This window comes from Eschrichtius robustus, chromosome 17, assembly GCF_028021215.1.
Source record: "Eschrichtius robustus isolate mEscRob2 chromosome 17, mEscRob2.pri, whole genome shotgun sequence".
NCBI lineage: Eukaryota > Metazoa > Chordata > Mammalia > Artiodactyla > Eschrichtiidae > Eschrichtius > Eschrichtius robustus.
The window spans coordinates 5,298,249-5,312,852 of record NC_090840.1 but is presented as its reverse complement, the minus strand read 5'-3'; positions in this window follow the sequence as shown (position 1 = coordinate 5,312,852).

Sequence of the window (14,604 nt, the reverse complement as noted above, 5' to 3'; positions counted from 1 at the left end):
AAAATTTGAGATATAAACAGGCCAAAATAACCCACAAAGACCCACTAGTAGCCTTTATTTTTTTGTGTGAAATAATTGATACATTCCTTAAATTTATCTTTCTCCTTGTATGGTTTTTAACAAACATTTTATTTTATTTAATATTTAATTTTTATTGGAGTATAGTTGATTTACAATGTTGTGTTAGTTTCAGGTGCACAGCAAAGTGATTCACTTATACATATACATATATCCACTCTTTTTTAGATTCTTTACCCAATAGGCCATTACAGAGTATTGAGTAGGGTTCCTTGTGCTATACACTAGGAACTGCTATACACTAGGTCCTTATTAGTTATCTATTTAATATAGTAGTGTGTATAAGTCAATCCCAGTCTCCCAATTTATCCCTCCCCCCGCTTTCCCTGCTGGTAACCACAGGTCTGTTTTCTACATCTGTAACTCTATTTCTGTTAATGAACATTTTAAAACTTGTTGTGAGGTTTAATGAAAATGTGTTAAAAGCCAATGGACAAAAATATATTTAGCGCTGGTCTGGCATGGGAACAAACACAGAGACCTAACGCCAACATTAACTTCGAGGTCCTGGAACCCCTGTCACGACCCTCACTGGATCTGGGGAGGTGGAGGTGGGTCCTCGGTAAGAGACTGGGCATCAGACAGTGAGGGGTCACTTGGGAAATCAAGACAGAGGTCAATTTCCAACAGATAGAACGGTATCTGGACTTTTAACAGCCAGTATGCGCCAATAAGCTCAGTATTCTTACTATACTTGCAAAGAGAGGTATTGTTAATGCAAGTCTGTGTGCCCGACACACAGCGAGGCCAAGCAAACTGAAACGCTGGAGTTTGGAGCAGAGAAAGGTTTATTGCAAGGCCATGCAGGGAGATGAGTGGTTCATGCTCTAAAAGCCCCAAGCTCCCCGAAGGGTTTCGGCAAAGCACTTTTAAAAGCCAGGTGAGGGAGGAGGGGTCACAGGGTATGTGATCGGCTTGTGCACAGTTCTCTGGTTGGCTGATGGTGAGGTCACAGGGTGGTGTCACGGGGGTTCAGATCATCAGTCCTTAGGCTCCAGGAGGCCTGGGGGCTGTGTGCTCATGGTCAGCAAGTAGTTAACCTCTTCCATTTGTTGGAAGGGCAGGGGTTCACATTGCAAAACAACTCAGGAAATGTGCATGAAACACTATTATCTGGGTACTTCAGAGAGGAGCTAAAGCAGAGGTTATGGGGGAAGACCTGTCCCGGGAAGGACCCATAGAGTCCTACTCGATTACAGTATTAACTACAAAAAGTCTCAAATGGATCCAACTTCACATTCCCTAAAGGGTTAACCTACCACAGAATTCAACCGGGTATTTCCCCGTCACCCTGTGGATTAGCTTGTTCTTTTCCTACATAGGTAGATCATTATATGAATTTATTAAACCTAGAAAATTGGCTCTACATCAATAGTTTCCTAATTCTGTATTCAGGTTTAAGGGAATATATTTAAAGATTCTTTGGCACGAGAAGTTGTAGGGCCATGAGTCACCCTACATGGATGTTACCACCTTCTTTGGAGCCAGTGGCATCTCTCAGCCATCTGACACCTGGGGAAGGATGGCTACTCCCACAGAGAGGACCACAAAAGGGGCAGTTGATGGCTTACACACAGCTGACACCAATTCAGGGGGTGGAGGGGAGATCTAAAGAAGACTTTGTTCCTCTGCCTGTATGGGACAGCTGAGGATCCCCAGAGAAGGAGGTGAGCTGAAGACTTGTGCTAGTACGACAGGGGGGACCAACTAGCAGAAGTTAGATTGTTAATACTATTGTGACCTCATTGATATCTGTAGGCTGGTGGGGCCTGGGGAGCTTCTGATTTATACGCAGGCCGTCAAAAAAGCGTACAACCTGCTCTTTCCCTTCAGGGCTGGAAGTGCCCTCATTGTGCTCTCCACCTATATAAATACTGCACAGCCGCTCAGATCCAGTCCAAATCATGCCTCCTCCACGAAGCCTACCCTGATGCCCTGAAACAGCATAGACTCATCTCCCATAGCAACGATCCTCTGGGCAGTGCAGTTTAGCCCTTGATTCTTTACTGAGCTTGTAGTTCATCCTCATATGTGGTGCCTCGCATGAGCACAGGGAGGACAGGGACCATGCCACATGCCTTCCCCGCTGTCCCCGCCTGAAACTGAGCACACAGGAAGTGCTTTAACAAACCATCCAATCTGAATTGGTATATAACAGCCTCCAAGTGTCCGCGTCATCATTTTCTTGAAAAATGGCAATATCATTATAGAGCCAAAGCTGTACTAATTTTCTAAAGAATGACTATCGAATACTATCATGAAAGCCACTTGCAAAATATTCAGTTTCTTGCCTTTGGAGACCAGCAAAGGCAAGCCACCAAATTATTACAAATAACAGGCATATTGACAGCTATAAAACATCCTCCATCATATGATTAGAAAATCTTTAAAAGATCTATATGGTGAAAGAAACTCTACAGAGAATTTTTTTTAATTTATTCTGCCTATTGTGCCTAAAACTGACCCAAGGAAATGACTTTAAATTCAACTATTTAAAAATTTTGTGAGCATTATGTGAGCAACTTCGTGGCTATGTTTTAATAATTTCTACTAATTTAATGCTAAATACGCTAAATAACAAGTCCTTTAATTAGCATTTACGCATATTCTTGGGCGTGCTAAATAAAGAAAGCCATAGGTGGTATATCTTAGAATAATCAATGAACATTAATAATGATACACATAAATCTCATACTGTCCAGTAGTCATCACAAGCTGCTTAATTTTATCCCTTGCTTCTGGTGTTACAGATTTTTCTCTGTGCTCTTTGATAAAGCCCCGAGCGGGTGCGTGCGTCCCCAGAAGGTCTGTGTAGTGTTAGAGGTGCAGGATCCCCTGATGAAGATCAGCACTTAATTTATCATCCACACGGAGCAGTTCTGAGAATGAAAGGCAGCACGGACTGTACATAACACCACGGCCCCAGGCGGAAGGCAGGATGGCCCACAGGAAACTGGGATATAGGGCCACCCGACACTTGATCCATACACGAACAAGCCCAGCCAATGGGAGGGAATTAAACTCACCTCTGAGCCCATTGTCACTGTGAGCAAAATTGTATGGGCATCTTGGTCTGTGCATTTTTCTAGCGAGAAGGTTCACAGTTTTTAAGAGATTCTTTAAAAGGCTCTGAACCCCAACCCGCCCCACTCCCGCAAAAAAAAAAGGTTAAAAACTGCTTGACTAAACCAAGGGAGCATGTTCAAATAGGTTGTAACCAGATAATCGTTGATCTTAAGAGATTAGACTTGACGCAGTAGGAGATGGGGAGCCTTTCCAAAGTGTGTCATGATGAAACCAATAGAATAATCTGTTTCCATCAGTGGGATGCAGGCTCTCCCATGCTAAGAGATGGCCACTCAAAATTCCCGTTTGCTTATCCCGTAGGTACGTCAAATTCCACTTAGGGAAAAACGCACTCATGAACTCTCCCCTGAATCTGCTTCTTTATTTTGCCTGCAGTGGTAAATGGCACTCCCTCCATCCACTCAGTTGCTCAAGGTGGAAGCCTGGAAGCCTTTCTGACTCTGTCTTTCTCATAACCACTACCTCCAGGGAAGCCCTCATCTTGAACCTACAACCTCCTAAGTGTCTCTCTCATCAACTCACGTCTCTCCAACCTAACTGCCAGGATGCTAGACTATGCCAACATCACCACTGCCTGAAGTCCAGTAGTGGTCGCCTACCTAACCCACCAGAAGCCCCTTCCAGCTCCTCTAGCCCACTCTCCTCACTGAACCCAAAATGTTCTTTTTAAAAACCCAAATATGATAATGTTATTCTCTGGCTTCAAACCTTTTCACTAATTCCTTCTGCCCCTAGAAAAAGCCCCAAATCAATAAACAGCCTAAAAATTCCCCAGTAATATAGTTACCTCCTCGGTAATGACACCTTCTGTCCTCCTACTCTTTTCCCCGATGGTTTTTATGCGTTCATGGCTCACCAGAGGTCCAATCAATAGTATCTGTCACACATGTGATTACCTATTCTCATCTGTCTTCCCTGCAGGATTAGAGATTTGAGGAAGCCACCAGATCTCATGCCCCAACCAAGCACATGGCAGCTGCTCTAGAAATATTTGTTCAATGAATGAATGAACAAATTGTGCATGACGACCAGCTTTCTCTCTCTCTCTCTCTCTCTCACACACACACACACACACACACACACGCACTTGTGATATGAACTCTAAGTGCAACCTCTGAAAGCAAGTTGGTGTTCAGGTAGGCAAAAAATATATATATATATTGGGGAGACCCCAGCAAGAGGTGAACTGGCTAAATCCTTGTTCCCTGGGCCCTCATTCTGACCCCTGGATCATGGCATTTGTCCTCTCTCTGCCCCTCACACCCCTAGCGTCCTCACCCTAAGAAACATCTCCATCAACTGTAGAATTCTGTACCTGGCCTATGTGAAAATAGTGCTCTGGTGTCCAATCATTATTTATGGAAAGAATGAATGGATAGCCAGTGGCCCTTGTCAAAATGATGGCGTTTGAGTGTCACTTCCTCTTGGTACCATTTCCCCCACTTGAGTGTGTCCTGTGTATGTTCCTACGGAACTGCCTAAGTTTCTCGTCTCTGAGGACTCGACCACAAAAGGAAGGCCCTAACAGTACAAATGACTGCAGAGGAGTGATGTGCCCTTAACCCAGGAGTAATTCTACCGAAATGGGAGAGAAAACATTTAGCCAAATGACTGTATTGTTCATCGAAACTGCCAGGCATTCACTAATTGACACTGTGTGACATAAGGAGTCCTTGATGCCTCTGACCACAGAGCAAACGGGCGACCCCGCTCTCTGCCCACTTGTGAAGTCAGCTCTCCAGGCTAAATTGCCTCATTTGCTGCTATTTCCTGCTACCCGAAAGCTCAGCTAATGAGCTAACAGCGGTGCTGAAGGAAGGTGACTTCACTACACGGCCCCCTTACTCTCGCCCTCTTCTCTTTCTTTTTGCCCTCCACTCCCATCCCTCTGTGCCCAAAGAAAGCAGCTATGAAAGCATCATTTCTTCTATGAAAAAGAACACCCATGAATCACTTAATAAGTACATACTTGTGGAGCTAAGTTGTATGTAGATGAGCAGGCCTCACAATTGGCCATACTTTCTTCTTATTAAATCCTAAGTAAGTTTGACCCATTAAATTATTCAAAATTATCAATTTTCACTATTTCAAAACCATGAAAAGAGTTTGGCAATTTTACTACATCCTGGATTGGTTCCAAATTAAAACCGCACCCTCTTTATAAAGGGTCCAAGTGATATCATGATATTTCTTTCTTTTCCTTTTTTATGCTCATCATTATGTCTGGGAAATAGATCACTGAAGCTACTGTCTTTCATGGAGGACTCCTTTGGCAGAAAAAAAAAAAAAAGTGCCACTTACTTTTAAGTGGAGCAAATTGTTTAGTCATTTTATTCAACCTTAGACTTGGCATCTGGGAGAACTGCTTTGATTCTGAGTAACAGACTAGGGCTAAATCCTGGAACATCTTGAATACCAAGCTAAGGAGTTCTTCAGGCTGCAATAACATACAGAAATTTGTGGAGCTTGTAAATCACTTAAGAAACACTTTCGAGTACCCCAGGTACAGTCCTCTGGGTCAGGAATACAGCCATGAACACAAAAATAACAGCCCCTGCCTTTGTGGAACTTCTGGTCAAGTGGTCATGTTTTGAAAGATGTAAATGTATGGGATGGATTGAAGGTATGAGATGGGGAAAGATGTAAGATGGATTTCACCCTCACAAGCTGCACGGACGCACAAGAATGGAGAGGTTGCAAGCTTGACAGATGTTGAGTCTGAAGAAACAGATAACTTGAATAATTATTAACAGAAAGACGGAGTTTTGAAAAAATTTGCAGAGAAAGTTGATGACTCTGATTTTGGACATGTTCAGTTTGAGGAAATATGTAAAAATCCTGTTGGAGATGTCCAACCAGCAATGAAATTCCTGGCCTCGAAGTTTGGGAAAGAAACGGGGGAGAGTCCACTGAGCGAAGATGAGGCAGGTATTGTAGAAGCATCTGGGGTGACCAGAAAGATGGTTAAAAAAAGAGACTATGGGGGCTTCCCTGGTGGCGCAGTGGTTGAGAATCCGCCTGCCAATGCAGGGGACACGGGTTCGAGCCCTGGTCTGGGAAGATCCCACATGCCGCGGAGCAACTGGGCCCGTGAGCCACAACTACTGAGCCTGCGCGTCTGGAGCCTGTGCTCCGCAACAAGAGAGGCCGCGATAGTGAGAGGCCCGCGCACTGCAATGAAGAGTGGCCCCTGCTTGCCGCAACTAGAGAGAGCCCTCGCACAGAAACGAAGACCCAACACAGCCAAAACTAAATAAATAAATAAATTAATTAATTAATTTTAAAAAAAATAAAAAGGCTTTCCTTTAAAAAAGAGACTATGGCACTAACCTTGTCTCTGTGTTCCAACGTTGAACGAAAATATCCTGCATCACTTAGGATTTCCTATCATGCATGTTTATACCCACAGCTGTGATGCCCATGAAATATTCTGATAAGGGCAGAGAGGAAATCTATAACTCAGTGTGTTCTGTCCACCTTACATGAAAGGAAATCAGATGGATCTCCCCTTAGAAGGAAAAGGGTTGTCAGGCATTTATTCTTGGGCCAGCTCTTCTCCAGAGCCCTTGCTGGTCTGGAATCTCTCAGAGAGGCAGGTCCCAAGCTCCCTGTGCCTTTAATTAATAAGAGAGATCACAATGTTCCAGGCCTGTGTTGTTTGTGAGAGAGATGAGGTTACACAGTTGCTGAATGTATTCCAAGGAAGGATTCATGACAGCAGATGCCTGATCCAGACATTCAATTACCACTGCAAATCCCGAGGAAGGGGTTGCTTTGCTGGAGCGGCAAGTGGCATTTATCAGGGGCATGGAAACTGGTAAACGGCTGCTGTCCTCTGGAACATTGTCCAGAACAGGGAACAGATCAGAAACAATGGGTCGGTAAACATTTAGCAACCAAAATATATTGCAAATGAGCTCCTAAGAGAATATACTACACAAAGATCGTCTTCTAACCAGCTGGAGTGCTGTGTTGTGATTAGGATGGGTGGGGGGAGACTTCAGTCGTTTGGGAAGAAAGTACCCTCTTTGTTTTAAGATTGTTTGATGAAGAATAGTAACGTGTTTACGTTCAGTTGTGCTACTCGGGGATCACACACATAGGCTTTCAACATTAAAAAAATATGGGAAGTAGGACGTTTATTTGAACCAATATCATGTGTGAGAAAACAGGGAATAGAGTGAATCTGAATAACTCAAACACTCTGACAGTGTCAACTGACAGCAGATTCAGTAAACACTTGGAAATATGAAAGTAAGGAGACAAAGTATTTTTAATGCATCGTGTGAATCAACATTATGCAATGTTGTTACCAAACATCGATGGTGGTTTCAGTCCTACAACAAGAAGGTGACAGTCCTATTCAAACCCTAACCTGGTCCGGGTGCTTCAAGACTACTGGTCAGTTCTGAGGGCACCACCGGAATCTGGTCAAAGGAAAACAACCACACTAACAAACAAATCAAAACCTATGCAATGGGAGGAAGTATCGAGGAGGCTTAGATGTTTACCCAAGGAAAAGAGAAGATTTAAGGGGAGAATGGTATTTTAAAGGGTTGTACTTATTCTCTATAACTACAGAGGGAAAGCTAAGAACCGATTCATTCATTTGACAAATATTTCTTGAGATTCTGCTATGTGCTAGATATTTGGTAGACAAAGTGAATAAACACATGTAAACCCTGCCCTCTTGAAGCTTATAGTCTAATCCAGGAGTCGTAACTAACCAAACAGCCCACAAATGGAGATGACATATTCTACACAGAAGAGGTGCAGGTTGTAGGAAAGCATGTAACAGAGGAGCCTGACCAAGTTAGGCAGTTGGGAATGACTTTCTTAGAGAAGTGATGGGAGGAAATACAGACGTGGGCTTAATACAAAGAAAATCATGTAAAGAATCATTCGAGGAAGGGGCTGCCTCCAGAGGAAGTGAGCATCTCATCACGAGGTGGATGGATGCGTCAAACAGGGTCTGTATCGCTGGTTGCTGGATGGTTTGTGTGGAGGAAGCCACACAACAGGAAAGCCTATGTCAGGCAAACTGAGGACTCAGCCAACCCTGAATTCCTGGTACCAATAGGGACACCTGGGAATCCCCAAGAAAGCTCTGAGGAGAGCTTTTAACATGACCAGTTTGGATATTGCCCTGTGGTTATAAAACTTGTTGGCATTCTGCCAATCAAGCCAAGACATTTACATGCATATATACACGCACATGTGCGTACATGGAGATATAGCTCCATGTATGTACACGTACATAGAGGTGTGTGTGTAAAAGTATATATTATATATATTTATTATAAGTATATATGGTACTTTTACACCTATATCTATATTATATGTTTTTAATCAGAAGAAATTAGCGTTGCTATTTCATCAAATCAATGCCACTGCACCCACCGTTTAGCCTACCTCTGCTTTGCCGAGCTTGCCTTCTTTTCCTTTTCTATTAAACAGAAGTATGTTTTGGTGGGGTGAAGAGGTAGAGTGAAGATTAAATGAACTTAATGATGCGTTTTGCTCTGTATTTTTCTTTTTAGAACATAGGTTTATATACTTTAGGACTGGGGGCCACAAGCAATGGCCCTTGGGCCTGGTTTTTCTAAATAAAGAACATGCTCATTTACATACTGTCCATGGTAATTGCAACAGAGACTTTATGGCCTGTTAAGCCTAAAATATTTACTATCTGGTAAAAACAGAAAACAAGAAAGCTATAGATTCCGAGGATCAAAAGCGCTCACTGGCCATAAATAAGTTGATTTGAGTATCAAGGAGAATAATAACTGCAATGGATTAAAACTTATTAAATATAATTTAATTAAACCCATAAGTTCATAATTATACTTGAAAAAATGCAGTGGTTATCTTTGGAAGATCAAAAGGAAACACTCTATTTTGAAAACTGGTTAATAAGGAAAAAAAATCATCCTGCCTTTTCTACACAATCCATACTTCAGGGATTGTAACCCAAGAATCAACAAGGGGAAATTTCTCTTTATAGAAGATTTGTAGCTAATAAATGAAGAGTGCATGAAAATTAGAATTTTACCATTTTGCAATTTCTAAGAAAGTAATAGGGCCAGGCAGTACTCATCAATGGCTGGTAACCTGACAAGAAAAGAGACAACCCAGACCTTACACACCTCCTGATGAGGATAGACACCACCACCTAAGAGGAAGTCTTCTAAAAAAAAATCAAAACTGAGGCTGATCAAGCTTCTAGATATAACTACCAATATATAGAAAATACAAGATGCCAAAGAATATGTGAAATACCACCATGTGTATGTAATCCACAAACATACAGACCTTGGAGAAACTCTACAAGACAAATAACCTCATTATTTCCATTCAAAAAAATTGCAAGTAAACAGAGATGAAAGGGGAACATACAGATCATTGAAAGAAATTAAGATATATATCTCCAATGTCAATGTATGGATCTCATTTCAATCCTGTTCAAACATATTTATAAAAACTAATTTAAAGTCTAATGGAGAAATGTGAATACTAAGTAGAGGTTTGATATTAATAAATTATTATCAATGTTTTAGATGTAATAATGGTATCCTAGTTTTTTTAAAGAATCCTCATCTTTTAGGAATACATACTAAAATATGTAGAAATGAAACATTATGACATACAGGTTTTACTTGAAAATAATCCTTGTCAAGGGGTTGTGGGCAGAAGTATAGATGGCAAAGAAGACATATGTTGACAGCTGTGGAAACTGAATGACGGCCCAGCCGGTTCATTGCACCACTGTCTTTATTTTTGTATATGATGGAAAAATTTCAAAATACAAAAAGTTTATTCTTTTCCTTTTCATCTAGATCACATAGAAGTGTACTGATTAGAATTACAATTGGACATAAGTATGTTTCAGAATTTTACCAATGGAAACGCATATGGAAGTCAATTCCCTAGCTTGGGAAGAAGTAACGAAGGATCTATTTCGTGGGATACAGGGTGCACAATCAAAGCAAACCAAGGCTTTATTCTCCTTTATGCTGCACCCACTAGGGCTCTTGTAATGCCATCCTGAGCTCTTTCCTCGACAATTATTTGACTAGGGGTTGAGGAGGTAGGAAGAGGAGGGAAGCCGGGGAGGGGAGACTGACGTTGTTCACGCCGGTTGATGGTCAGGAGACTTCTGTATACTGGCCGCCACTTTAGAGGGAAAGGAACTACGCCAGGAAGGGAATAAATAGGTTTTTGTTTTTTGGGTTATTTTAAGAGAAAGTTGTCTCAATTTCTAGAAGTTCATCATTCTGATCCCACTGATATTTTCATGAACGGGGGAAGGAGTTTATTTTTTTCTTATTCTCTATCACTCAGCGAAGTGTCTGGTATTACAGGAATCTGGTACTTATTCCTTCAGCTGGCATTTATTAATCACCCACTAAGTGTCAGAAACTGTACAGGGAACGAAAAGCATTTACCGAACGGAAACCAAGGAATGGTTCTGTGTAGACCCGTCTCTCTGAATGTCAACAGTTTCCGGTTATTCGTGCCCAGGCAGAAGAGCAGTGGCCCAGGGACAGGCATTCTATGTTTTTATTCACTAACTGTTTGTTCCCATCAAGCTCTTTGGAGGCAGATGGTGGAGCCTTCCTTTCAACAGAATCCACAGGACTAGGGCGTTACTCTCCTGTCATCCACGGAGAGCTTCTGAACTGACTCCCGGGTACAGCCAAAGGCCGTCTGCACTCGAGATGCACTAGGGCCAGTGCCCTGCCCTTCCTTTGTGCCTCCTGTGAGAATCTATCTGTTCCTTATTCCCCAAAGGAACGTCCTTTGGGACCTCTGATAGGACTGCTGCCAGGTTTGGCTGTGGGTCTTACGAAAGTAAAATTCTTGATTTTTTTCTGTAGTCCCACACCTGTAGAATAAGTACCCTGTGCAGTATTCAAGAGTATGTACTGCACCTGATCTCCAAGTCAGGTGAGGACGCTGAATTTCCCAGGGCTCCCCCATCAGCGCACACACGAAGGGCCCCCTCGAAGCCCCCAGGCTGTCCCTTGAGAGCCTGTCTGTGTTAATTCATCAAGATGTTCCCAGTGGGTAATTGACACATTAAAGGTGTCACGAATGAGTATTGAACGAAGGAGTAATAAATCTGTGAGCTCAGTAAATCAGCAGTGAGCTCATTTATAATCTATCCTGTCTGTAGGTACAGTTCACATAAACAAACACTCCTTGTGTGATCACAACTGCTCCTGGGTTTCCAGGCATGCACTCTTTCATTGTGGTCATTTGAATGAATACGTAAACTTTGAATAAATTGAGTAATATGTCATTTTAACTACTATTAAATATGCTTTATGGTGCATATCAAGATGCCATGAATTCAAATGAAAAAAAAAAGGTTTTTTGAGATTCTTTAAATGCCCCTCAGCGTTGAGTCTTCTGTTCCTGCAAAATTAGGAAGAACAATTCAACCAGGGGCAGCCAAAACATAGGCTGCTCTCTGGAATAAGCAAAAGCCTCACTATACGGAGAATAAATTGATTTGGAGTGGCAATCCACTCTTTAAGTAGAAAATGTATTAAAATGTAGAAATATGGGAATTTGGAGGTCAAATATTTTCTCTGAATTTTTTTTTTTCAGAATTTCAGAAGCCAGGATAAAAAAAGAGCAATTTTCTTTACCTTTTTATTTGGAAAGAAATGTTTTCAAATAGTTTATAGAGGATGGTCTGATTTTTCTCTCCAAAAACAGTTGTTTTAGCTCCCAGGGTATAAATGAGCCCAGGAGTATCAAAGGAAGAGCGAATATTGGAGAATCTGCATTCAGCTATCATACTCAGAGCACTGCATCCTGGAAACTTCTGGACAGTTGTTTTTTTTTTTTTTTTTCCTTTAAAGAAATTATCTACCCTGAAATCTAGATGACTTCTCCAAGTTAATGTGGAACAACTTCAGGGAAATATTTTTAATTATAAAGTTGGGAACTTAAAATAATTAAATACACCTAGTAAGACCTACATGAAACACCAAACAAATCTTTCTGGAGTCATGAGAAAATAAATTTTCATTTTCGTTTTGCCTAATTTCAAATCTATCAACAACTAAAACAAAGTTTGAGTGTGATAGACTTTGTATCAATTTAATCTCACCAAACTTTGGTATTTCCTACTGAAGACCGTTTATGTAAGCTAATTTGGGATGCAACTAGAATTACATTGTTGAAATAAACGTATTTATCTGATTCAACACATTTTTCTGTGTCCTCCAATAAGGAAGTCAAACTCTTGTGTGTAATCCCTAAATAATAATTTTTGCCTTTTTAATAGCCTCTAGTTTTTATTTAAAACTCACTATAAATCTGATGCTTCTGAAAAAAATTACTTGGGTCAGGGTCTTTGCAAAGTCTATGAATTGAAAACTCTAGTAAAGCAGTGTCTGAGACCCAAAGCGTTCCATCTGTTTAAGAAAATGTGTTTGTCAGGCATGCGCTGTCAGTTTTCCATTTAACTTAGTTTTACTGATTTAAAACTAAAACGTTGTTTCTGTCATAATTAAAAGATTTGAAGCAGCTGCATGACTTTATTCTTTCAGGACTTGGAGGGGTTTTTCTGTAAATATGTAAACCTAGCAAAGGAAATAAATGAACTTTGTGTTCATTCAAGGTCTATCAGCTCATTAGAGACAGGAATTTAGCAAGTACAACCAATAAAAGAAAGAAACATACTGGCTTCCTGGCGCCTGGGCTGCCACAGCAGCCCTAAGGGCTTTCTCCACGGGGCTGTTTTCATCAGAGAGAAGGGAAAATGATTCATCCTTAGGGGTATATTCATTTCTTCACATTGAAGCATTTCCTCCCTATTCACTGGTGAGCTTAGGAACAGAAAGAAGCATGCTTATGGCCTATAGAGACCCCTAGAAAGTCAGTTGTAAATAAGAACTTGCCCAAGGAACTGTGAAAGAAGCAGGCATCCTGTAATTCACCTGAGGAATATGGGTGAATTAGGTGCAGGGGCAACAAAATGTAGGTGTGCGCTGTCCCCTTCAGGTCTTCTCCAGCATCATCAGCAACATTACTTACACCCCCGGGGTTGTGGGTGCCTCATCTATGACGTGAAGAGTGGGTAGTAAACGGTCTCCAAGTTGCTTTCAGCTCAGACAGGATCCTAGTTCATACTAAAGTATTAGAGGCTGCTAAGCGCTTGTCATGGCCCCCACTCTCAACCCTGGGGAATTTGTATTTAACAAGAACCTGAAAGCTTTGCTATCTTTCCCCCCAATAATAAATCTTACCCATAAAAATGTAAATGAATATAAAAGGGGGCTTTCGGGCACCCCACAAATCACACCTCTCACCAGCCATGTACTTCTCCTGAGCATGGAGTCTCCCTCTGTGCAAACACAAGGATGTCCATGGAACCTATGTACCGATTATCTAATCAATTCAAAGATTCATTTTCTAATGATGGTCGACTACATGTGTAATATTATTTTTTTGTTGAAAGACATTTTAGAAAGTTGTAAATCATTTGGGGAGAATTCTGAGCCTGTGACTAGCAAGTAGAGGGGAATAGGAGTAATTTCATAAGGGAATTTTGTCAAGATGAAGCACTACGTTATTTTAAAACAGACAACTTTTTCAGGTGGAAGCTAGTACGTTTAGGAGTTCTCTAGAACGCACCTCTGAGCTTTTCTGTAGAAGTTGCGACTGCGAGTGGGAGAAAGAACGGAAAACTGAGAGCTGAAAACATCCTTCCTAAGGCATGCACAGCCCTACGCGTGCACTTTCACTTTTGATCTGACAGCTCTTCCTCCCTCCCTCCCCTCCTTCATCAGGTGTTCATTGCAGACCTACTATGTGCCTGGCCCGCTCCAGGCAGCGGGATGAGAGCCCTGAATGAAAGAGACAACAGCCCCACCCTCGGGAAGCACGTTTTCCAGGGCTGGACGGTGACACTGTTCCAGGTACAGGGCTGGGCCTGCTCTTCCTCAAGTAAAACTCTCAAACTGTTGTCACTTGGAGACCCTACAAGTTGCTAAATGATTGAATGACATAAAATGGAAATTAAATAAAATTACTCGTATGTAAGATTAATCACTTGATTTTTGTTTTCTTGGATCCAAAAGCTACAGAAACGAGCTATGTATATTCCTGCTCGGAACCTGCCATTTGATCTTCCTTCTCAGATTCTCCTGGGCCTTTCTCAGGATGCTGTCTTTCTGGAATACTTTAGGGAACTATCTTTAAGCCTCCCTGTGGTATTACTGGTTCTCCCTTCACTCTTTGGGGCTCAGGCCAGTTCCCTAGCAGAGGAAGGTCTCCTGAACACAGCACATACACTCAAGAACGAATTACCAAGGGGAAAAACCGCTGGATAAAAATAGTGTTGGTACATAGATTTTGTTTGTCTTTCGGATTTCAGTTCAGACTTTACTTACCCTCAACCAGATCAGGATCCATAGACTGTTC